General features: G+C 38.8%; 1 protein-coding gene across 4 annotated transcripts in view; it reads right to left on the bottom strand.

Moving 5' to 3' along the window:
* Positions 1-25,135, bottom strand: part of LOC120530341 (piezo-type mechanosensitive ion channel component 2) — a 559,538-nt gene that overhangs the window by 467,537 nt on the left and 66,866 nt on the right. The gene's annotated exons all lie outside the window — the stretch shown is intronic.

The following is a 25,135-nucleotide window of genomic DNA, read 5'->3' as shown; positions in this document are numbered from 1 at the left end:
TAAAATACTAAAACCAAAGTACTAACCAGAAATTGAAGAATAACATAAAAAATCAAAACTCTGAGTCAAAAGCAAAGCAAAATCACACAAAGGTCTTATAGATACCAGGGCACAAGTCAGACAACACTCTCATCTTTAGTATGTTTGACTTAATAACATCACACATCATACTTCCAGATGTCACAATTTGGACTTAACATTATATTTTTTTTTCTTGGCTTCTATAAATGATGTCTGTAGCGAGTTTTAGAGCCCAAGGAATGCAATGGTATGATTGGTTTTCTGATTAGAAGACTATTTTTTAACACTTGTAGGGCTATTTTTTTTTTGTTTCTTTTCTCCCAGGGCTGAATATTTTTCCAAAAACAAACTTTTAAAAAAAAAAGAACACAAAGCAATAGTTTAACATATCAAATCAACAAAAAATATTTACTTTTGACTAATGTTACTGTCTTGCATGTTGTATGAGCCGGCATACTATACGATTTCACATACTATGATTTCACATACATATCACATACACGTTACACAGCAAAGTCCTGTAAAGTTTGATATCGCTCAAAGCAGCCAATTGCATGCATTGCCACATTGCACTGCTTACAATATGTGTTGAACTGCTGTTTCCTTTTCAATTGTCTGTTGCTGCACTTTCTCACATATATTGTTAGTGTGTACTGTAGAAAGACAAGTCACCCGTTTGACATTGTGTCATGCCACTGCCACCGTATTTTCCGCCCGCATGAAAACCATATTGTCACTTCTTTTCATCTTCAGCCTGTCTGGCTTCAAGTGTGAAGGCATGTGTCTCCTGTTCACCCTTACTGTGCCACAAGCTCCAATTCCCCTATTCTGCAGCTCTATGAACAATTCTGGGCATGTATAAAAATTGTCCATGTACAACATGACCCAAATGTTCATAGCCCTGAAGCAGCTCCAGCACAACCTGACTTGTCAAGGGACAGTTTTCTCTTTGAAAGAAAGAAATACTTTCCTGTATATGTAATTACTTTCAGGCAGAAGTCAGTGTTTGCTTCTGCCAGTACAAAATCTTTTATGCCATACTTTGTGGGTTTGTCTGGCATATATTGGCAGAAAAAAAGGCGTCCCTTTTATTTTATCATAGATTCATGCACAGACAAATCACGGCCAGGCTGATAAAATTGTTTATATGTTGGTTCCACTTGCAGAACTTTATACGTGGGATTAGAGCCTGGCTCACCTCTTGGGATTTGCTTTTGGTTATCACAGAAGTGAATAAAACTTTGCAGCAGCAGCACATACCTATCACGCAGCATAACCTGTCCAAAGCAACCCGGGGACAAAGCAAATTTGGACCAATACTCCATGAAGTTATATCACCAGTCTAGTCCCATCTCTATTTGTAATGCCACAAAGCCCTTCATCTCATCTTTTGTTGTTGGTTTCCACTTTGAAAAACAAGAATGCAGTGCAAGCGCAGCCCGTGATTCAAAAAATTGCTCTGCATACCTGTTTGTCTCGTCTGACAGTAGCTGAAAAGCAGTATCAGAAGAGAGCAGCCTAAAGTAGTCCAGCGGCTGGTAATCTGTCATGTCCAACAGCTTTTGAAGTCCAGTAGCCAGTTTGGCTCCCACGGATCAATGTCTTGGTATTCTTCTACACGAACCTTGCTGTAGGTGCGTCGGCTGCATGAATGCGTTCAGCTGGCCAGTTCCTCACTCTCTTGCTTGATCTCCTGACTACTGTCAACAAAATCAGATTCTGAAAAATCAGAGTCCAACTCAGCGATAATGCACAAAGCATCATCTTCTGAGGATTTTCTTTTCTGCACTCGCTTCGCTCCCTCGTGAGATGTCGATGCCATCTTGCCTTTGTTTACATTTGTTTACATTTCGTAACTCATGCACACACAAGGATTAGTTGCCGAGTCATTCCTCCAAGCAGAGAGGGAATGCCTGTGACGTAACAGTGAGTTTTGTCGCCATTAACAGCTGATTGTCGCCCTCTACCCCTGGATGTCAACTTTTGTCGACATGTGCCCTAAACCCATCCTGTCGACAAAAGTCAACATCGGACCTAAAAGAGTTAATAAGTCTTGCCACAACGGCATTTTCTTTTTATTACAGTTGCCACCACTGTTAACTGTTTCTAATGCATAGTTAGAATGCAGGTAAGACATCAAGAAATGTGCAATACACAACATCACTACCATGATTGTAAAAAAGTCACTGTCATCCACTTCATGAATGTCCAAATTGGTGAATAAATCAAAACACCAATATTAAGGAGCAGGAAAATTGACAAAGAAGAGCAACAATTGTGTAAAGCCCAAAATTATAATTGCAAAGAAAAAAAAAGACCTATACGATCTGTTAAATTGGGTGAAAGCTAATCAACTAATAACATCATCTTACTTCATAAGTATATAAATAAAGTGTGATGAAAGAAATACTCCAGTAGTTAAAGATAGTAATGGACATGAAGATACACTGTAAAAATATATTAAACAGAAAAAAACAAACATCAAAAATAATCCAAACAAAACAATAACCAGGGAATACTAAGAGGACCATTAATGGTCAACAGAATTCATCATGGAAAAAGAGTAACAGAACATTAAATGTAATTAACTAAATGAAGTGAAATTTGACAAGCATCATTGACAATAATAGGATTTATACAATAAACTATATTCAAAATTGAAAATATTAAAATAATAATAAGATACAACGTGGTTACATAGGAATACTAATATAACATCCACTAATTCAAAAGAGAAGGATGAAAAATGGAACAGAATACCAGATTATATAACAATGATAGTAATAACATTATCATTTTGTAACGTCATCATAAAGTAATAACAAAAATAGTTCAAACCTCAAAATGGCAATAACCAAGATCTTTAATTATAATAATAAAAAGCCATGCAGTTCCCTTCAAAAATATCAAATTGGAGAAGGCTATGATGGTTGGTTGATTCTATTTATTACTTAGAGACCACAGGTTCAAGATAGAGGAAACACTACCAGTGATGCAGAAGTTAAAACGGACAGGGAACAGAAAGGTTATGAACTAATACATCAAACAAAACATAATTTCTCAAGCTATAATTCCTATTTGAAACAATTTTCATTGTAATGCAAGATGGTTTGGTAGAGAGTGCAAATAATAAGTTAGCAATCCTGAGAAGGATGCAAACTTTGAGGACTTAAGATTTTAGACACATAGTTGACATACTCGGTAGTTAACAATAAATGGCAAAAACAGACATGTATTTCAGGGGGCACAAACTGTGTAGCTCTCACTGCTAAAACATGATATTCAGATAAAGAAATAGACAGCACACAAACATACTTTATCTACTTTTTCCAACAAACAACTCTTTTCTTCAATTCCAATAACAGCATAGATCATGTGTTACCAATTAATGTCCTGTCCCCCAATAGCATAACTAGAAAATCAGTTAGTAATACATTGGGTACTCTGTAGTTTAGGATGAAGGTGGAGGTGGTTAATCAGAATAAAGTCTTATCTGGTAGCATTTGTTGCAATGTCGAAATTAACCTTAAAGTATTTCATTGTTAATTATGGCTGTAATATTTAAATCAACCAACTTAGAAAACCATTTATTTGGATTTGCAGAGAGAGCATATGCAGAAATGCTAAATTAGACAAGGCTGTTCTGCACTGATGAATAAAATGCCACATCATAGGATTGTGAAAGTAAATCCAGCTATCTTGAGCAAAGCATTACAAATGCAGAAAACATGCAAGCTTCACACAGAAAACTTTGAAAGCCAGATTATAAACTTAGAGTAACACTGAATGAATTTTCCTTAACACCTACTGACAAAAACATAAGTCAACAAGAGTTATTGCCTGGTTACTGGCCAAAATGTGAAGATACAATATGCTGGTTTACATTAATGACCAATGATGTGTTTTTGTAATGTTTTGGCAGCTTTGGAATATTGAAATGTAGCATGTTAAGGAGGTTAATTTTGCTGGAATTTTAACAAGCAGAGGTTAGTCACCTGTCAAAAAAATCTGAATTTTCCTAACATTCCAGAGACAAGCACTAAATCTCACAAAGACATCTCGTAATAACAGCTGTGTCTGAACAAGCATAGGTAATCCATTTGTTGTTTGGTACTGCCACAGGCTAAAATACTGGGATTTCTCTCTTTCGTTCAATGTATTAAAAGCCTAATCCATGGAAATTTTAATAGCAACACTTAAAAAACTGAATACTACATTACACACGAAACTACATTGCACATGATTTAACTTTAGAGAAAGGTGAACCAAAAAGTGTAATTCACAGTTTGTCTGCTATTATCTGGATTTACCCAGACAGTTGCAATAAACATTCCCTTCTTATCAAGCAATATGTACATTACATGTACAACAGGCTGACATTTATGTATCTTTTGTGCTTAATAATCTTGCAGCAATGTTTTTAAAGATTTCATGGTGTGAACATAAGAAGGTACAGCAAAAAGAGATATGCTATACAAAGCAAACTAACCGCTATGTGATGTCACAGTACAATTGACTTGTAAAACTGAATATTTTAAGACATACTTTAATGCCAAAGAGGAACAATTAATTACTAAGGACATTCCAACTCCTAGGTGTATTTCATTATATAAACTGAGAGATTGGTGGGATACTCTAGACATTCTGGATGTGTACTATAAGAGTAGCATGTCAGAATAGTATTAAGTATTAGACACAGTTTGTCTGTTTTTTTTAAGTGCTTAAGTATAACCATCTGCCTGCTTTCTGAAAGTATATTTTATTATTTGGAGTTATGACTATCATTACAAAAATGGACTCAGGTGAACACTGCACCGTGCCTTTGTTCAGGTCAACTCATTCAGTTCTGCACCCACACTTTACAAGGCAATACAATGTAGCACTTTGCAACAATTTAGGTCAGGTGGGCCAACACTGAGAGGCTGTGCTTTAAGTTTTGTCATTTCTGTGGGCAAGCATCCAGACTGAATAGTCCTTATAGTTACTATAGAGGGCACTTTGATCTGGCAGAACTGTGACATAATTCTATAGGAGGCTCAGAACGTAACTATTCAGTTCTGTTTGTAAGGCCATTCTATACCAGCCAGGAAGATTTAGGACTATGCTTTGATAAGCAGAGAGGTAGAGAGGCCACACTGAAACAGAAAATGTCAACTTTGCCTGGAACAAAAAACAGACAGACTTCAGACGTATAATTTATTGTATGTTAGATAATACTACAATGACTTAATACTAAAATTCCATCTTGTAATGGTACCAGTGGGCACAGCATGTCATTGAGAACATTTTTTCAATAGCTTTTTAGAACAAACATAAGACAATATGGAAAATAAACAAAACAATACAAAAAGACAAGATGACACAACAAGGGCCTCTGGAGAAATGGTTTTCATGGCCTCTTAATTAGGATCTTAGTCAATATACCATAAACTGTTCCATCACAAGTACTGCATCTATACACTCACCATAACACTGTGATACAGAAAAGAACAGAAATGAAAAAAAATGCAAATGAGAGAATGGAAGTTAATGAAGGAGGAAGGAAGAGGATTGAGGGAGCCCGTGCTACAGCGATCATAGGCAGGTGGTCGGGTGAGGAGCCTGGGGTTGAAGAAGGGGTGTTCCTATTGAGCGATTGTCAGGGAGTAGGAGAAGCTTGATATGTGGTGTTTCCTGCAGATGCTGAGGGCCAGGTGGCAGGAGACATGTTGTGAGACTGACATTGTGAGACTTGGTACTGCGCCCCACTGTTGCCGAAGACCCAGCAATGGTGACCCCAGCCTGGATATAAAGGTTGACTGCATCTGTCAGTGGGCATCTTCTCTTACTGCAAGGTCTGGATAGGATAAGTGAAGGAGACACCAGATTTTAGAGGGAAGCACTTGGGCTCCTGTTTGAGAAGGATTTTATTTTAACCTCATTTTATTGGAATATTTATTGACCAGGTTTTAACTTCTACAAATTCTCACTAGTTTTTACAGATTATTAATTTATTGAGGAACATTTTACTTGAATTACTATACTCTGGACACTGTTTGTTTTTGGATTATTTTAATAAAAGCACTTGAAAACTTTTCAACTACCCCTTGGCTGGGGTGCATGTGTCCTCATTTGCCTGGCTCATCTTTGTTATGACTATCAATGGTGGCAGGTTAAAGAGACTTCTAAATGGAACAGGGAGAATGGAGCTGACCCACACCACCTGATACATTTTAAATGATACATTTTGAAACTGTAAATTAACTCTGACTGAGAGTGGACACATGAATGAGTGTGCTACATGGTGTATTTATGCTATGCTATGCATTTGTTCCTACCTTATTCCTGAATCTGCCAGGGTGAACTTAAACTCCCTGTAACCCTATGCTGAATTAGCAAATTAGAAAAAGAACAAGAACAATTCAGAACAGTACCTTCGAATCTGGAGCTAATAAGAACTGATCAGATCGTTAACGAAAATAACTATTCTGATTATATGAATAGTTGAAATTGTTTTATGGTCCATAAATTCAGGACTGAGAAATCTACTGTAGGACAATAAAAGTAAACCAATAAGATTTTAAAACAAAGCATTCATACAGTAATCCTCAGATATTTAATATACTTTGACTTCTTTACCTTTTGCAGCTTTGAAATAAACAGTGAAATATAAGTCAATGACCCAGTTAATTAATGAGTTTTCAAATATGTTTTTAATGAACAAGAACATTTTACAGAGGCAATGATATTATGGTTTGATGTATTTCATAAAAGCTTACATAAATTAGGGCTGTTGCAGTGGTTAATAAGTGTGTGTTCTGGGTTTGAGTTCTACTCTCTGTCCCTGCCGGCACAATCTGCACATTCTCCCCATATTATCTGTGTGTTTATTTCTCCTGGTACTCTGGTCTACCTCTCACATCTAAATGCATACAAGTTAATTTGATTGGTGATTCCAAATTGGTCCTCTTGGTGTGTGCTTAAGTGGTACTTGCAATGGACTGGCAACCCATTCAGGACTTGCACCCAATGTTGTCATGATAGGTTTTGGTTCAATGTCACTTTGTTGGATTAAGTAGATATGAACATTTTATTTTATGTTCAGTTGATTAAAAAAAATATTTTCATCACAACAAATACAAACAAAAAATTATTCATAAATCTAAAGCCAGATCACTTCAATATCAGATTTTCCATTACAAAAAACGCAAGTAAATAATTTTTGATAACTACTATTTTTTATTAATTTCCATCCAAAAACAGTGTGTTACACATCAAAAGCAACTCTATTTTAAAATTTACTTTTGAAAACACACTAAACCTGCAAAATTCTAAACTTTTCATATGTGCCTACATTGCAAATGTAAGAACACAATATCAGTTATTGTCTTAGCATTAATTTTGTTATAGATGCTGATCCCACATTTCAACAATTATTTCACAGGCATTTTTAAAAATAACTGCTTTAAAAATGTAAAATGTAAAAATGCATTACGAGCCAAGGATCTGGACAAATCAATGTCTGCCTGGATTTGATTCCAGTCAGAAACTAATCAATTGTGGCTAAACACTTACTGAAATAAAGAGGTACCACCCACTCCTTATAGTAGGTAGCAGGTGTTAAATAAAGAACTTTTCTGTTCACATGGTACAGCAAATCCAAACAACACTTACTATGCCTTAAACAGCTTCTTACAAAAGATGCAGATGCAGTACATTTCTCTGAAAAGCAAAGAGAAGCAAAAAGATATGTTGACATGTCCTCATATTGCAATTTCTGCCAGACAGGTGCTTTACAGGGCCAGATATTTGAAATGCTGAAAGACTTATTTCTTTTTCTTAAGCTATTAAGGAATATTTTAACATTAAAACATTTGCATTTTGTTGTCCTTTTTTCCAAGCTTTGAATTAGTTCATTCTTCACAGCACATCTATTATGAAATATTCAAAAAATTAATCAATTTTCCCTGAATATTCATAAGCAAAGATTTTCACAGATGTACAGCATAAATTTAAAAGTGAACCTGAAAGGAACACCTTTATGATAACACAATCCAGGAAAAGAACAGGGCACATATAGTCAGCACCTCTAAATCCATGGCCTTGGTTCTCAGCTGGAAAAGGGTGGAATGCTCTCTCCAGGTTGGGAACACATTACTGCCCCAACTGGAGAAGTTCAAGCATCTCGGGGTCTTGTTCACGAGTAAGGGAAGAATGGAGCGGGAGGTTGACAGATGGATCGGTGCGGCATCCGCAATAATGTGGGCTCTGCAATGGTTTGTCAAGGTGAAGAGAGAGCTGAGCCAAAAGGCGAGGCTGTCTATTTACCAGTCAATCTACGTTCCTACCCTCACCTATGGCCATGAGCTTTGGGTAGTGACCGAAAGAGCAAGATTGCAGATACAAGTGGCCGAAATGAGTTTTCTCTGCAGGGTGGCTGGGCTTTCCCTTAGAGATAGGGTGAGGACTTTAGTTATCCGGGAGAGAATTGGAGTAGAGTCGCTGCTCCTCCACATTGAGAGAAGTCAGTTGAGGTGGTTTGGGCATCTGGTCAGGATGCCTCCTGGATTCCTTCCTGGGGGGGTGTTCCAGGCATGTCCCACTGGAAGATGGCCACGGGGCAGGATTATTTCTCCCAGCTGGCCTGGGGACACCTCGAGGTTCTCCCAGAGGAGCTGGAGGAGGTGGCTGGGGAAAGGGAAGTCTGGGCTTCCCTGCTTAGGCTGCTGCCTCCGCAACGCGACCTCGGATAAGCGGTAGATAATGGATGGATGGATGAAAATTACCAGCACATTAGTAAGGAACTGCATTTGACATAGGTAGTGTTGCCTCCAAGGCAGAAGCTGAGGAAATGTTAGGAATTTTTATCAGTAAAAAAATGTGTCAATGAAAGATTACATTTGAGGCATAGTTGTTAACAGGATATACATATTGTCAATATAACAATATCGTGAAGTCTCATCCTCTTACACTTTCCATGTGATATAAACTGTGTAGTTTGTGGATAGTATACAGTAAATGTATGACTGCCTTGTGTCTCCTGAACTGATACCATATTCTGAGTGAGGCATTTTGTGCTAATTAGACCTAAACTTTCAGGTGTAATGGGCCCACCAGAGTACAGGTATTTTCATCTTTAATAATATTAAATTACTTTATTTCATTCAAGTACTGTAAAATACCCAAATGGGTCTGGGCAATCTTGTGGTCTTGGAACCACTAGAGGTTTATTTTTTCCAGAACCCTTTCCAGCTGGAGTTTTTGTTTTCCTATTCTCACTAGCCAACCAACCTTATTAATGTATATACAGTACTATCAAAACAGACATTGACTTTTACTGATTTAACACTGAGAGACTTAGAAAATAGGAATTCTTCCATTTCACCTCTAACTTTACCTTTTACTTCATATAAAACACAATCAGCTATATACTTAAGAAATGTGCTAAATGAGTAAATATTGTTGTTATTGAGTTTGCAATTCTAACTTTTAGTTGCTTCTAATTGTGTTTGCACTTTGAATTTAGAGTTTAAATACCGTTTGGCATAGACCTTTCAGAATAAGGATATTTAGTGTTTCGTTTATCTGTCTGTTTTACCAGCAGGTTCTCCATAGGTTTTTTAACTAGTGTGTTAATTGTGTGATAATCATTCTTCTGTTAATAAAAATGTCATAATTTCATACTTTATTATTTTGTTAATTGGACATGTTTATGTGGTAAGGTGTGATGCTATTTTAATAATAAATGGCCTTCAGGATGTAACAGCAACACATTTTTAGCAATTTCAACAATATAGTCTTTGAAATAGCACTTTCTATTTTTCATTCTAACCTTGCCCTTTTCATTTTTCAGTCACCTTGACCATGAAACATCTGCAAGCTGCACAACCTTGAATTGCTGTAATAATGTAAAAAGAAAAAAAAATACTCTGCAAAGGTCAGTCTGATTACGGTCTTTTTCAATCAGAAAGGTAAATCATGAGGTGTAACGAAAATAAACTTTAAAAATCCATCCATCCACCACTTTTTCAATATTGCATCTTTTAGTTATGTGATGTAGGGGCTAGAACTTGTCTGAGCAGCACTGGGTACAAGGCAAGAAATATCCAACCCAATGTTGGGTTGGACAAAATCGTGTAGCCAACCTACTCCATCTCTACATCTGCATCTAAATTAATCAATTATTACTTAAAACATTGTTATAAGTGTCGAAACAAGAACTACAAAGAACTACACATACGTGAAATAGCAATAATGTACCTTTCAACAAAAAATTGATGTAAGAGTTTTTTTATTAAAAAGATATAAATACATTTATTTACAGATGTTTCAATGACTAAAATGTCTTTACTTTTTACTTCATGTACTGCATTTCTGCGTTTCTGTGTCAGGAACAAAACTCTACTGCTTGTGCAAAATTTACCCTTACCCAGTTTTCATTTCTGCCCTTGTGTTCTAGTTGATGGTGCATGTATACCACAATGGTAGCCACAAGAATGTTTACTGTCAAATAATGCAAAGAGTACACAATACATGTTTTGCCCTTATTTGGACTCATCAGGCATACACACTCAACTGTACCCCCGAGGGTGAAACACTTGTCGCGTACTCTTTGCATTGTTTGACCGCAAACTATGTAACATTCTATGATCTGCTTCTCGCAACTGAGAGGGCCCATGGTGGATGTTTGCAGACTGGCAGACAAACCACATGCGTTACCCGGTAGGTAACCAGCCATACAATCAGATCGAGACTCAGACTACAGATGGTACGAGTGTAATTACTCCGATTGCCAGGCTGTCAAATAAATGTGGCACAGCGTAAAGGGACTTTGTCTCTGATGCTGACGTCCGAGGTTCGATCCCCGCGAGGGGTGCAATTGAGTGTGTACGCCTCATGAGCCCAAATAAGGGCGAAACACTTGTTGTGTACTCTTTGCATTATTTGACAGTAAACTATGTAACGTTCAATAATCTGCTTCTCGCAACTGAGAGGGCCCGTGGCAGATGTTTGCAGACAGGCAGACCAACCACATTCGTTACCTGGTAGGTAACCACCCATGCAATCAGAGCGAGAATCAGACTACGGATGCTATGAATATATATACATACATATTTATTTATATATAATACTCAAAAAAATTAAAGGAACACTTTTTAATCAGATTATAGCATCAACTCAATGAAACGTCTGGGATGTTGATCTAGTCAGTTAAGTAGCAGAGGGGTTTGTTAATCACTTTCAGCTGCTGTGGTGTTAATGAAATTAACAATAGGTGCACAAGATGGGCAACAATGAGATGACCCCCAAAACAGGAATGTTTTAACAGGTGGAGGCCACTAACATTTTTCCCTCCTCATCTTTTCATTAGTTTTGCATTGGGCTACAGTCAGTGTCACTACTGGTAACATGAGGCGATACCTGGACCCTAGGTAGTCCAACTTCTCCAGGATGGCACATCAATATGTGCCATTGCCAGAAGGTTTGCTGTGTCTCCCAGCACTGTCTGAAGGGCATGAAGGAGATTCCAGGAGACAGGCAGTTACTCTAGGAGAGCTGGACAGAGCCAGAGAAGGTCCTTAACCCATCAGCAGGACCAGTATCTGCTCCTTTGAGCAAGGAGGGATAAGATGAGCACTGACAGAGCCTTAAAAAATAACATCCAGTAGGCCACTGGTGTGAATGTCTCTGACCAAACAATCAGAAACAGACTTCATGAGGGTGGCACTGTGGAGCTCAATTGGCATTTGCCATAGAATACCAGAATTGGCAGATCCTCAACTGGCACCCTGTGTTTTTCACACATGAGAGCAAGTTCACCCTGAGCACATGGGGCATACATAAAAGGGTCTGGAGAAGCCGTGAAGAACGCTATGCTGCCTGTAACATCGTTTAGCATGTCTGGTTTGGTGGTAGGTCATTGATGGTCTGGGGAGGCATATCCATGGAGAGACACACAGACCTCTACAGGGTAGACAACAGCACCTTGACTGCCATTACGTATCGGGATGAAATCTTTGGACCCATTGTCAGGCCCTTTGCTGGTGCAGTGGGTCCCTGGTTCCGCCTGGTACACAACAATGCCCAGCTTCATGTGAGGAGAGTATGTAGGCAGTTCCAGGAGGATGAAGAAATTGATACCATTGAATGGCCCCCACACTTGCCTGACCTAAATCCAATAGAACACTTCTGGGACATTATGTTTTGGTCCATCTGATGCCCTGATCCAGATCTGGGAGGATTTCACCCAGAACACCATCCGTCGTCTCATTAGGAGCATGTCCCAACTTTTTCAGGCATGGATACAAGCACATGTGGGCCATACAAACTACTGAGTACGATTTAGAGTTGCTGCAATGAAATTTTGGAAAAATGGACTGGCCTGCCACATCATTTTTTCACTTTGATTTTCGGGGTGTCTCAGAATTCAGCCCTCTGTAGGTTGATAATTATCTTTTCCATCAAACAGTGTGGCATCCTTTCATCCCTAACACATTACCCAGTCCATATCAGCATCGATATACAGCACAATTTTTTTCCCATTGAAATCTGATGTGTTTTCAAAGTGTTCATTTAATTTTTTTGAGCATTTATATATTGCCCTACCAGGAGGCCTGGAAAAGCAAAGGACCAGGAGAAGGACGATTCATACCCTGGAACATGAGAGGGCAGCCCCTCTGGGTTGCATCAGGGCCACAGGCTTTGGGCGTAGAAGCTCAAACCTGTTGGGGTGCATGGCCACTGCCAGGGGGCACCTGAACAGCTCTGGATACAACGTCGGCAAAACTTCCGCCACACCCAGAAGTGCTGCTGGAAGTTAATCGGGAAGCACCTGGAGCACTTCCGGGTGCAGTATAAAAGAGGCCACTTCAATCCAGTAGAGGAGCAGGAGCTGGGGGGCAGAAGATGGAGCTTGCGACTGGAGGAGTAGTGGCGGCAGATGGAAAGGTAGAGAAGTAAAAAGGGACTGAGCATCGTGCTGATTTATGCATGGTGTTGTGTAAATAAGGAAGAGTATAATAAACGTTTGTGTTTTGGACATCGGGTGTCATTGGTGTCTGTCTGTAGCTGGGCTGATCTTCTACAATATATGACAACTATATATATATATATATATATATATATATATATATATATATATATATATATATATATATATATATATATATATTATAGAGTATATATATATATATATATATACTAGCAAAATACCCGCACTTCGCAGTGGAGAAGTAGTGTGTTAAAGAAGTTATGAAAAAAAAGGTAACATTTTAAAAATAACGTAACGTGATTGTCAATGTAATTGTCGTAGGTTTATTTTAGTATTGAGAATGATGAGTATGATTGTAAGATTGTGAGAAATACACATTTTTAGAGAATGTAAGGATCTCTTTGTAAACAATGCTTGCAGTTCTGCCCTCAGGCTGTAAAATGTCTACTGAGCTTACTCTTGAGCATGCAACGTACAGTTGGCCATTAGAGAAGCAATCTTGTGTCAAGTCAATGCCGACCTTTTTTAGAGTCTGGCCCTGTAACTCATTTATTGTCATAGTGAAGCAGACCCTTACTGGAAATTGGAGGCATTTGAATTGGAATGGGAGGTCAGAGGGTATGAGAGGGATGCGAGGAATAAATACAGTCTTCTCTGAGCCTGTTTCAGTGAAGACAGTTGCCTCAATGAGGTTCTTGTGCAGAGATTCGATCTAAAGCCTGGTGCCATTACAAAGTTTTGGTGGTTGTAAGTTTCGTAGTAAAGTGGTGGAGTAAACGAAAAGGCAGGAGTCACCAGCAGGCAGACGTGAAGCAAGGCGAACAATAACAGGCTTGACGCGGTGGAGTAAAGAAGAAGGGAGCAGTGAGCACGAACAGCTGAGGACAGTAAGGAAGCGAGTGAGGAGGCACATGAGCACGGGATGTCGTTAATGTATATAGGCAGGGAGCCAACATTGTGGTAGGTGTGTGGACAGCGGCTGTGTGGAAAAAGGAAGCGGGACAGGGGGTGGCCGTTGTGTGTGAAATAAATCCTCTTTTAATGGAAATAAGGAATGAAACCTCCAAAAGGAGAGCTCAGTTCCTAAACTTCCTTATGGCGTAATGGTGAGAATCGCCAAAAAGAAGACGTTATTTTCAAAAGTTCATTACGGAGCACAACACGAAGTTAAACATACTTAACGTTTGTAAGTACAGTGTAAAGGATGAGCATGGGAAAATTGGAAGTAGCAGAAATAGTAAGAAGGGGTTTCCCCATCTATATATACAGTTTAGGGGGTACACCCATTTCCCCCACTTGGGTTTTGGAGTAGGACATGAAACATGCCTAACTTTTATAAGTACACTGCAAGGAATGAGCACGCAAAATTTCAGCTTCCCAGATATATGGAAAGTGGGAAAATTAGTGATGAGTCAGTGAGGGCTTTGCCTTTCATATGTGTAGATAGCAAAATACCCGCACTTTGCAGTGGAGAAGTAGTGTATTAAAGAAGTTATGAAAAAGAAAAGGAAACATTTTAAAAATAACATAACCAGCGGTAAAGCAAGGAAGACTCCGTAATAAGGATGGTAGGGTACACGTAGAAAGGGTGCCTGCTAACCTAAAAGGGATATTCGGAGCTGACGGCCGGATACACTGCCGACTTCCCAGGCCGTGTGATTATAAAGTTTTATATAGGTTAAGTACATGTGAATATATTTGTGCCGTTTATAAATAGATTCTTTCCTTTTGTTTACCTTGCTTTCTTTCTTTCCTGCTTTCTTGCATTCTTTCGTTTTTGGCAGCGTCTGTATGAAGTTGTGGATTTGCATGCGAGTATTTAGTGACAGCGTATTTATTAAGTTGTGGATTTTTCTGTGAGTATTTAGCGACAATGTGACAAAGTTGTTTCCGTCTAGCTGCATCAGAAAATGTACCACGATGTCTGACACACTTCCTTTTTACTGTTTCCTCACAGCTTGGAGTGCTGCTGACGGATGGCCTTATATGGGCAGGCAGCCAATTACGTGGGAGGCGTGGTGATGGGGGACGCAACTCCGCATCACACGGCAACCAAGCTGCAGACTATGGCCGTATATATTTACGTAAGTAGTTTTTAGTTATGACCGTTATGCGTAGAATTTCGAAATGAAACCTGCTTAACTTTAGTAAGTAACCTGTAAGGAATGAGCCTGCCAAATTTCAGCCTTCTTCCTACACGGGAAGTTGGAGAATTAGTGATGAGTGAGTCAGTAAGTCAGTGAGTCAGTGAGTCAGTAAGTCAGTCAGTGAGGGCTTTGCCTTTTATTAGTATAGATATATACATATATAAATATATATATACAAATACATACATATGTGTGTGTGTGTTCTTTATATATATATATATATATATATATATATTGTCACACACGTGGGAGACAGCTAAAGGGCTTAAGTAAGGGCAGTTCCGAGACATACCGGGATGTGGCAGAGTGCACTAACTCTTTTTCTCCCTTGCATGAGATTCTACTTGGTCCTCTTGACGTCACTTCTGGGACAGAGCCAATGGAAGGAGACCTTGCCGGCTCCGGCCCCTGTGATGTGAAGCCTGGGCTCGCACCAATAGCAAAAGACCTTCATGAGCCCGACCCCTTTGACTTCACTTCCTGTCTTCCCCTTTAAAAGCCTCCACCTTTTCCCTGTTCCCTCAGTTCTGTTTTGGATTCGGTTTTGTGCACAGCATTGCTGTATTCATTTGATCAACTTTGCAGCCAGGAAATCAATTATACGGGTGGCTGCCCCAAACCTTTTCATGACTAATATGTCTGTTTTTTGCGACAATATTTATAGATTTATATTTATAGATATAGATATATATATAATAACAAGTCACAAACAGTAGTAAGTATATACATATTGTCACACACGCACACATGGAGAAGTCTAAGGATTTAACGAAGGGTAAGAAGCAGAGTCAGGGTTAATGAACTGCATTAACACTAGAATCTATGAAGCCTACAAAAAAACTCAGGCCTCTTTAAATTCCCTTGCACGTCCTCGTCAGCATCTATTGTTTTGCAAATGTGTCAAGCAGCACAAGCAGCAGGCAGCCTGCTATCCCATTCCCCTCCGATGCAGCTTTAGTCGTAGACCAAGTTCTTCCAGCTCAAGTCTGTTTTTCTGGGTGTGAGGTGCCTTGAATTGTATAGGGTAAATAATATATCATTATATGGAACACATACTTTTCGTGTATGTTCCGTGTCTACACCGATCTGTATAAATGTAGGAATACAGGAAATGTGAGGCAAGAAATGTTGAACACATAGCTAAAACAGAAACTTTTTTCATGTTATAGAACTAATGATAAAATTTTGACATGAAGTGTATAATGTGTGAAGACTGAAGTACAAATATCAAATAAACACTTTAACAAAGGGTACAAGTAGAGTAGACCCACAAAAAAGTCGCGGTTCAGAGTTCGCGGCCTCAGTCACGTATTTTTCCTTAGAACCTATCTAATAATTGTTAGCGGAAACCACAAATATCCTCCACAATTTTTATGGCTTTTATCTTGGCAATACTGCACTGTAGAGAGAGACCAGGAAGCAACTGTATTGGAAAACGCGACTTGGGATGGTGAAAGTAGCCAATAGAATTTGAAACTGCAACTCTCAGCACTCCCAGCAGTGGCTCTGGTTGGTCTTCTGCTGAGGGTGCTGGGGCTGCTGGGGGTCAAAGGACATCAGTGTGTCTTTTAAAAAGGGGGCCAATGACCATAAGCAAAAAAAAAAGTTTTTGTAATTTGTGTTACAAGTTCCTGTCTGCCTGCCTTCTGTTGGGTCACCTGTACTTATTCGTTTTGTCCTGGATCGTTTCATGCATCTGGATTGTCTGCCCTCTGCCTGTGTACATGAGGACTGCAAGTGGATTCATGGCCATCCTACAAAGAAAGGAGCGTTCCTGAACCCATCCTCCCATCTTCACCATTTCAGAAACTAGTGGTAGGACTATCTTTACATTCCCATTCAACATGCAAATCTCTGGACTATTTTTATCATTATATTTCATCCATTGCTGTTTTCATGAACGTTTTTTATGATTTACTGTGTGTTTTTTGTTTGTGCTTTGTTGTATTTAATGTGAAATTGCCTTAAGGGGAACAGGGGTGGTATCGTTGTTTTCATTTACTTCATTTGCTTTCATTACATTCTTTATTTGCTATTTGATTACAAGTTTGCTTTGTTTTTGTCTCTGTTTGTGAGTGCATGTGGATCAGGTCAAGGCTGGGTGCGTCCTTGGAATCTCCACCACAAAAATAAATAAATTGCCATCTTCTCAATGGTGTGAATCTTAGTGGCACCATACCGCTACAGCGTTATTCATTTCTCCTTGCTGCTGATTGACTGTGATGCATCCCCAGCTGAGTGTTTTTCAAAAAAACCCTCTTAAAAAACGCTGGAAGAGTACCTTCACATTGCTCCCTTACTTGCTGGGCTTACTTGCGGCTGCTGTGTCGCGTGATATACTTCTCGCATGACGCTACACACACTTAAAAGCCTGAACAACACATGTCCTTTTTGGCTGATTGCTTTGTTTCTGTCTCCTCCCACAAACATCCTCTGCTCCCGTTGCGGGTCCCGCTCCCATTGTGCTCCCCTATTATGTTTACCTAGTCTTTTAATTGATAACTAACTGCATACTGAGCTCCTTTTACATCTGAAAGAGACATGTTTGTTTGAAGTGTTTGAATAAAGTTCCTGTCTCTACAATCTCCTGTGATTCTGTGCAATTCTGTGACCCAAGCGTGACACCCTGCAGCACTGCAGCCTGACTGTCTCTGGGATTGAGCCGCTGCACCATAGCCTGCCAGCATCAGGGCTTACATCTGTGTGCTTGCGTGCAGCCAATTTAAGTGCAGTTGGCTCGGTGATTTCATTCATGGCATCAGCTACACCTTGTACATATTGTTCCAGTAGTTTTTTTAAATAGTTTTTACAGTTCATTTGTAGTGTGTAAAATGATCAGTGTTGCAGCAATTGTGATGCTCTTTGCATGAAAAAAGTGTTCCATTAAAATGTAACTTTTTCATGGTGAATTGTGATGTTTACTTAAAGTGCAGAAAAAAAGTATTTGGTGTCCAGGGATGCATTAACCCCCAAGTATGTGGCAGTTTAAGAGTTAAAGCCCCAAGATGCCGCCAAAAGGCCCTGCATTTTCTAAGGCTTCTGGCAATGAAAACGCACTTGCATGAATTACAGTACATATAGTGGTAACATCGGTATTTTACATTCTACCAATGCAGGAGACATAGCAGTACAGTACTGTGCAGTATACAGGTTTACCTTTACATTCTTTTTAGTTAATGTATTAAGCTGAGTTTGAAACTAAATTAAAGTGTTTTGGGGGTATATTTAAGGTTTAAACTACAAAAATAGGCATTTTTTTTAACCACATCCAAAATTCAGTTTTTCACAATTCGCGGGTGCTCTAGGAAAGTAACCCCGGCGGATTTTGGGGGTGTACTGTATAACAAAGAATTTAAGAATTTCAAGAATTTAACAAAAGTAAAAAAATTGGGATAGGGTGCAACACACATACCCACATTTATGTCTGATTGACTGATGCAGAGGTAAGAACTGCTGTCTCCAAGTTGAGAGGTGGCGGGTTCTATTCCGGCTCTTTCATTACTATTATAAAATAAAAGCATACATCTATTTATAGAATTCACTAAGGTAAGACACCCATGGAAAGCACGCCGGAAGGGGCGTGGATTCACTAAGCCGCCAACAAGTAATATACCTATGGCGCACACAGGGAGGCGCCACGCCCACCAACTCCAAGACCATTGGATACGACAACTCGCAGAGCCATGCCTACCAACTCTGGCGCGACGACACAGAAAGAACGGCGTCATTTATATTCGTCTGTCGTAGAGGCCTCATTTACCTCCGAGCCACCTTGACTGTTCATAGAGGCATGTTTCTCGCAGAGGTGAGTCGCCATATGCAGCGTGTAAAACGGTTTGCGAGGGGTATCCCATGGGATCCTTAAAACAATCCTTTACAACTGAGGTTAAAACACAATGAAGTAAGCAGTCTTTAAAAACCGAGTTTTCGGTTACGACGCACGACTGCGTGCACCATAGCAAACTGTTTTACACACTACATACAGCAATTCGCATCCGCGACAAACATGTGTCTTCTTCACTCACGGACAATTATATGTTGCTCTCTCCAGAGTTCCATCTTTTCATTCACTTTCTGTTGTATCCTCAAACCCTCCCTTTTTAGACAACTGTGTCTTTCCAGAAGTGTTTAGCATTCAATAAATAATTATGCATGAGATTGAGCGTGTGTCTACCCGGTGCAGAGAGGCGTGGGTAAGCCGATGAACTACATTCGGGCTGCAAACCGTGGAATTCCCACTAAGTGCGACTCATACGCTCCCACTGGTTGCGTCCCTACCCATTGTGCACACCCCCCCTCCCACCTCGCTACTACTGTGGTCGGGTGTCTTGGTGACGAGTTGGAGGTGGGCACATGAGTGGGCAGTACATACTTCAGCAGACTAGCATGACGGAGGGAGCTGAATGGACGTCCTTCTCTTCTCCTCCCGTTCCCCACTCCGCGCCGTGCACCCCCATCCCTCCGTCTGGCTGGAGAAGGCGCGAGGACGGTCCGCCAGTTTTCAGTCACGGACGATTGTGTGTTGGTTCGTTCCGTGCATTGTTAAAATGTTGCTTTTCTTGCTGATTTATTACATTACCGATTTTCCAAATGTTAATTTTCTTCCTGTGCTTAAAAATCATTAAAAAACCGGCCTGATTATGCGGCGTATGGTACGACGTGGGTTGGCTAGTTTGATTTATTTCAGTCTGTAACAGCCTGTGTAAATTTATGGTACTTGTAAAATTTACTATTTTGTTTCATTATTCCTGATCAGAGTTCACTTCTGTTATATCACGTGTTTATGTGAAAACAAACAGTGTCAGATCAGGGGAAGCGCGAACGTGACTAAGAGAATAAAAATGAATAATGTTTTTCCAAAACAAAAGATGTGCGAGGGAATTTAAGGTGGCCTAGAATTACAAGTATTTTTGTAGGCTTCAGGTAGTCTAGTGTTAATGCTTTTTCTCCCTCTTCCAGAGAACACCAACTTCTAGAGCTCCACCCACTTCCATTCCCAGACCATGCCCACCTACCAACGTCTGTCCCATATAAACCAGCCCCTTTCTGTCTGTCCTCTATAAAAACCGAACCCTTCATCCTGCAGTCAGTCATTGTCTTGACTCAGTCCTTTGTGGTTACTCACTTAATTTTTTTTTTTTTGCTGCATTTGTTCTTGTGTCTTTTACAGTATACAGGTAAAATTCCATTACAATGAACTCCCAGGGACCTAAAAAATATTTCGTTATAACGAAAATTTTGTTGTAATGAAATTCTATATTTGTTACAATAGTGCTTTCTTTAACTTGCACCCAGGCATTTGCAATCATTTCAATAGCTTCTTTTGTGTTAATTTTAATCTCCTCCTGCCTACAAGTTATGCTGAGGAGAATTTTTCTCAGCATTTCCTTGCGATAATACACTTTTCCGAAGCACGATTGCAGCATCTGCGGAAGATTGTTTGTCCGTTGCCAGGGCAGAGCAAAAACAGGCTCATAGCACTGCAGTGAAGTGACACAGAAGCAAATCATAACAGATCGGGGTTGCGATATAAGTCCTTGTCTTGCACCTCAAAACATGAGGCTGAGTCTCAGTACTTTAGGAAAACCAATTTCATTCAGCTTGAAACAGGAGCGGCACACTTATTTCTTATAGCGTGATCTGCCACTCTGCTATACACAGACACTGCATCACCCATCAATATCTTTTCTGTTTGTTTTGGCGGAGAGACGCAGAATAGCTGAGAGATGCAGAATATCTTTGGGCAAACTGTTGCCCCGGCAACAGATAAACAGTCTTCCATAGACGCGGAGATCGTACTTCGCAATGCTCTTCGGTGTGTCATCCAGTTAGGGGAGGTCACAAGGGAGTTTAAAACCTCACATTTTCTTGAATGAGTGCCGCATTAATAGGAATGTTTCTTGAATGAGAATCTCTGAACCACATAAAAACTGCTTTTTTGAAGTTTACAAATGCAGCAGTTCACATATATTTGCAACCCGAGATTTTTTTTTTTTTTCTCAGTCTTTCAAGAAAGTTGACAGTGTAGATGGCAAAATTCCGAATTTACTGGAAAAGTTTTTTTTTCTAATATGAACTGTTATCGTTTTTTCGTGTCTGCCGTTTCTATAGGAGGATGACAATGAGCTAAATTCCAATAGATGTTTTTTAAATGTTTATGAGCAATAAGCAAAAGGTATCACTGAAAACCGCAGGAAACAAAAAGGGCAAAAAAAAAAACAGTACGAGGAAAGTTCAAAGAAAGAAAAAAAAATTACAATGTTTCTGTTTGGGGATCATTGTGCACAACTGAGCTGCGGCCACAGAACTAGCTGCTCTGCGGATGAATCATTCAGGCATTTCAAGTTCTTTTGGGCACTTCGTTATAATGAAAGAATCTGCTGAATGCACTTCGTAATAACAAGATTTCTATACACTCGCGTCATATAGGGAAACTGACAGGACCATAGAAATACTTTGTTGTAATGAAAATGTCATTGTAAAGATATCCGTTATAACGGAATTTTACCTGTACAACATATCTGAAACAGAAGTAAGCCAAACAAATTCCATCTACAACAGCTTTGCAAACATATGTTTTTACTTGCCTGTAACAAAGAAAACTTTGTCTTCCATGTGCAACAGTCAGGATCAATAAAGCTGCATTCGTAACTCCACCACAAGGAATAATAATTGCCACTAAGTTCTTAATGAAAAGTAATTTACTACTTTTGTTTGATGCAAATTGTCTTATGTGTTTTGGTAAACAGTTTCATGTTCTGAAACATTTATGATCAATCACAGCATATACTACTGATTCTTGTTTTGAAATATATCTGTCTCACCTAATCTTTCTTTTAACAGTACTAATACATGATGTTTGGCAAAGAATACTATATATGAAACAGTGTTTAATGTAGAAATGTATCCTCATAAAGTAGAACCCTGCTCAATGTTCAAAATTACACTGTTGATAAACCCCAGGCTTGCTTTTTCCAGGAAAATTCACCCTTCTGTGCAGAATAACCCTACCTTGAGTAAGATTTATTTTTAAACAACTTTGAAAGAATGTATTTTACTTATCTCTATCAAATATACAGAGAAATTGCTTTTTTCTAATTTATTAGAGATATGTTGCACTATTTGAGACTATCTGAGAAACCGTTTTATTGTATCTATATAAACAGCATTTGCCTCATATTTGTACAGCACAATTGTTTTTGTCTGAAATACAGATTGTTGATTTTCCTCTCCTCTAAGTGGCTGCATCCCATTTTGGCTGCAAATTAGCTTCAGTAATTTAGCCTCGCACTTATGGAATTTTTGTCCGGGTAGGGTTGCTGATCCTACTGTTTAGTAGGAACATTTAAAAATACCTCAGTAATATCTGTTCAAGATTAATTGGGAATAACGTTAACGCAGTCTGAGGTTTCACAACTTTAATTTTAGTAGCTTTCATTATCGTGTGGTGTTCCTTTTTGGGTAAAATTGTTATGTATAAACATAAATATAGCTTCAGAGAAGCTGGAAATTTCTATATGGTTTTAAGACAAATTAACCATTTCTTAAAAATCCAAACCATGACTTTTAATCTCACTATTTCACTGTGCACAAATTTTAAAATTTTGAAAATTGACTCAGTAGACTAACTTATGGCACATTTGTACCAAATAGTATTAAAGAGGCTGAACTTTACTGGGCCCTTTCCTGTGAGTATGTGCATTTTACAGTTATACATTAAGCAGAGTAAAGCAGTCATATTTTCTGCAACAAAGACCTACTATTCAATATTTCAATTTCATTTTGTAGAAAAATGTGTAGAAATAGTGATTTCTGTAAAATTAAATAGTACTGTAAATCATATGACATAATATTTTTCGCATGCAAAAGTTCTACTTCTTTTCATCTTACATAACATTTAGATTTTTATCTAGCAGAAATGTTACATTTGATCAATTTACAACAGGACAGCATTTTTTCATATACCATGCTTGTCAGAGTGGAAGGAATTAGAGAACACATGAAGGACTGGGAATAGCCAAAGAAAAAACATTAAGGCCAGCCATAATCCATTACCCCTTCAGGTGTATTATTAAAATCATAGCCATCACTTTAATGGATGATCCCCCTTGTACTTAGCACAATTAAATACCAGCTGTGGATGCGTTGGATATATAAGAAAAGTTGATTTGCTTAAGTAAAAAAAGACTGTCTATACTGGAAGTTTAACACTAGAATTACCAGACCCTATGAAAAATCTCGTAAATCCGTCCCACCTTAAATCGCTTTTTAAATCCCTTCACAACTCTCCGCCAGTGTCCTTTGTCCTCTAAATGTGCTGATAAAGAGAAGCTAGAAGCAGCCGGCTATTCCATCCCCCCACCAATTTAGAACGTGCACAAACTTCTTCCAGCTCATGCCTTGATTGAGTATCTGGGAGTGAAGTGGAGTTTTAGAGTGGAAATAATAGATCGTTATTTGGAACACACGCATTTCATGTCTGTTCCGTTTCTACAGTAATCTATGTAAACACATTGTTAAAACAGAAACGTTTTTTATATTCTAGTAGTAGATGATAAAATGTAGGCATAAACTATATAATGTATGAAGCCTGAAGTCCAAATATCAAAGAAACATTTTCACAAAAGGTACAAATATAACACAACAATTGCACTTTTATTCAAAAATATAGCTGCAGGAAAAAAAGCCGCCTTAACATGTGACATTGACACCCACTTATTATGACCGCCTCCATGGTGCAATACAGTCAGTTACTGACAAGGAATCAAAAGATCGTGAGTTCGATCCTGCACCTCTCCGTTTTGAGAAGTAAACTGCTCTTATTCTTACTATTTTAGAATAAAAGCATACATTTGATTTCAGTCTGTAACAGCCGGTGTAATTTATGATCCTTGTAAATGTGATGATTTTATATAGCACGGAATGGAAATCAGCACTTCTTAGTATTGCACCATGCAAGCTGTCATATCAATCGCCTACTGTAACTTGCTTTCTTTTTCTTTGGTTATACAGGTAGTCTTGAATAGAAGTACACTTGTTTTGTTATACTTTTACACCAACATATGTTCCTGTGTTTGAGCATGCTCAAAAAATACACGTGTAATGCCACGAAAGTGCACACAGACACTTCATTTCGCAAACATTGGTACGAGAATGCAGTCACAAGTACACCGCAGAGCTATAGCGTGTCTTTATGTGAAAACAGCTGTGTCAGATGGGGTTGCATGGATTGATTCTGAAGCGTGACTGAGAAAATGAAAAGTGAAAAAAAAAAAAGCTAATATTTACAAAGATCATAAATTACACCGGCTGTTACAGACTGAAATCAAATGTATGCTTTTATTCTAAAATAGTAAGAATAAGAGCAGTTCACTTCTCAAAACGGAGAGGCGCAGGATCGAACTCACAACCTTTTGATTCCCAGTCAGTAACTGATTGTATTGCACCACAAAGGCGGTCATAATAAGTGGGTGTCAATGTCAAATGTTAAGGCGGCTTTTTTTTCTGCAGCTATATTTTTGAATAAAAGCGCAATTGTGTTATATTTGTACCTTTTGTGAAAATGTTTCTTTGATATTTGGACTTCAGGTTTCATACATTATATAGTTTATGCCTACATTTTGTCATCTACTACTAGAATATAAAAACGTTTCTGTTTTAACAATGTGTTTACACAGATTACTGTAGAAATGGAACAGACATGAAATGCGTGTGTTCCAAATAACGATCTATTATTTCCACTCTAAAACTCCACTTCACTCCCAGATACTCAATCAAGGCATGAGCTGGGAGAAGTTCGTGCACGTTCTAAATTGGTGGGGGGATGGAATAGCCGGCTGCTTCTAGCTTCTCTTTATCAGCACATTTAGAGGACAAAGGACGCTGGCAGAGAGGTGTGAAGGGATTTAAGAAGCGATTTAAGGTGGGACGGATTTACGAGATTTTTCGTAGGCTCTGGTAATTCTAGTGTTAAAGTAATGAAAATTTGTTATCTTCT

Source organism: Polypterus senegalus, chromosome 5, assembly GCF_016835505.1.
Source record: "Polypterus senegalus isolate Bchr_013 chromosome 5, ASM1683550v1, whole genome shotgun sequence".
Lineage (NCBI taxonomy): Eukaryota > Metazoa > Chordata > Cladistia > Polypteriformes > Polypteridae > Polypterus > Polypterus senegalus.
Note: the sequence above shows the minus strand (reverse complement) of the source record. Positions and strands in the feature narration are given on the sequence as shown.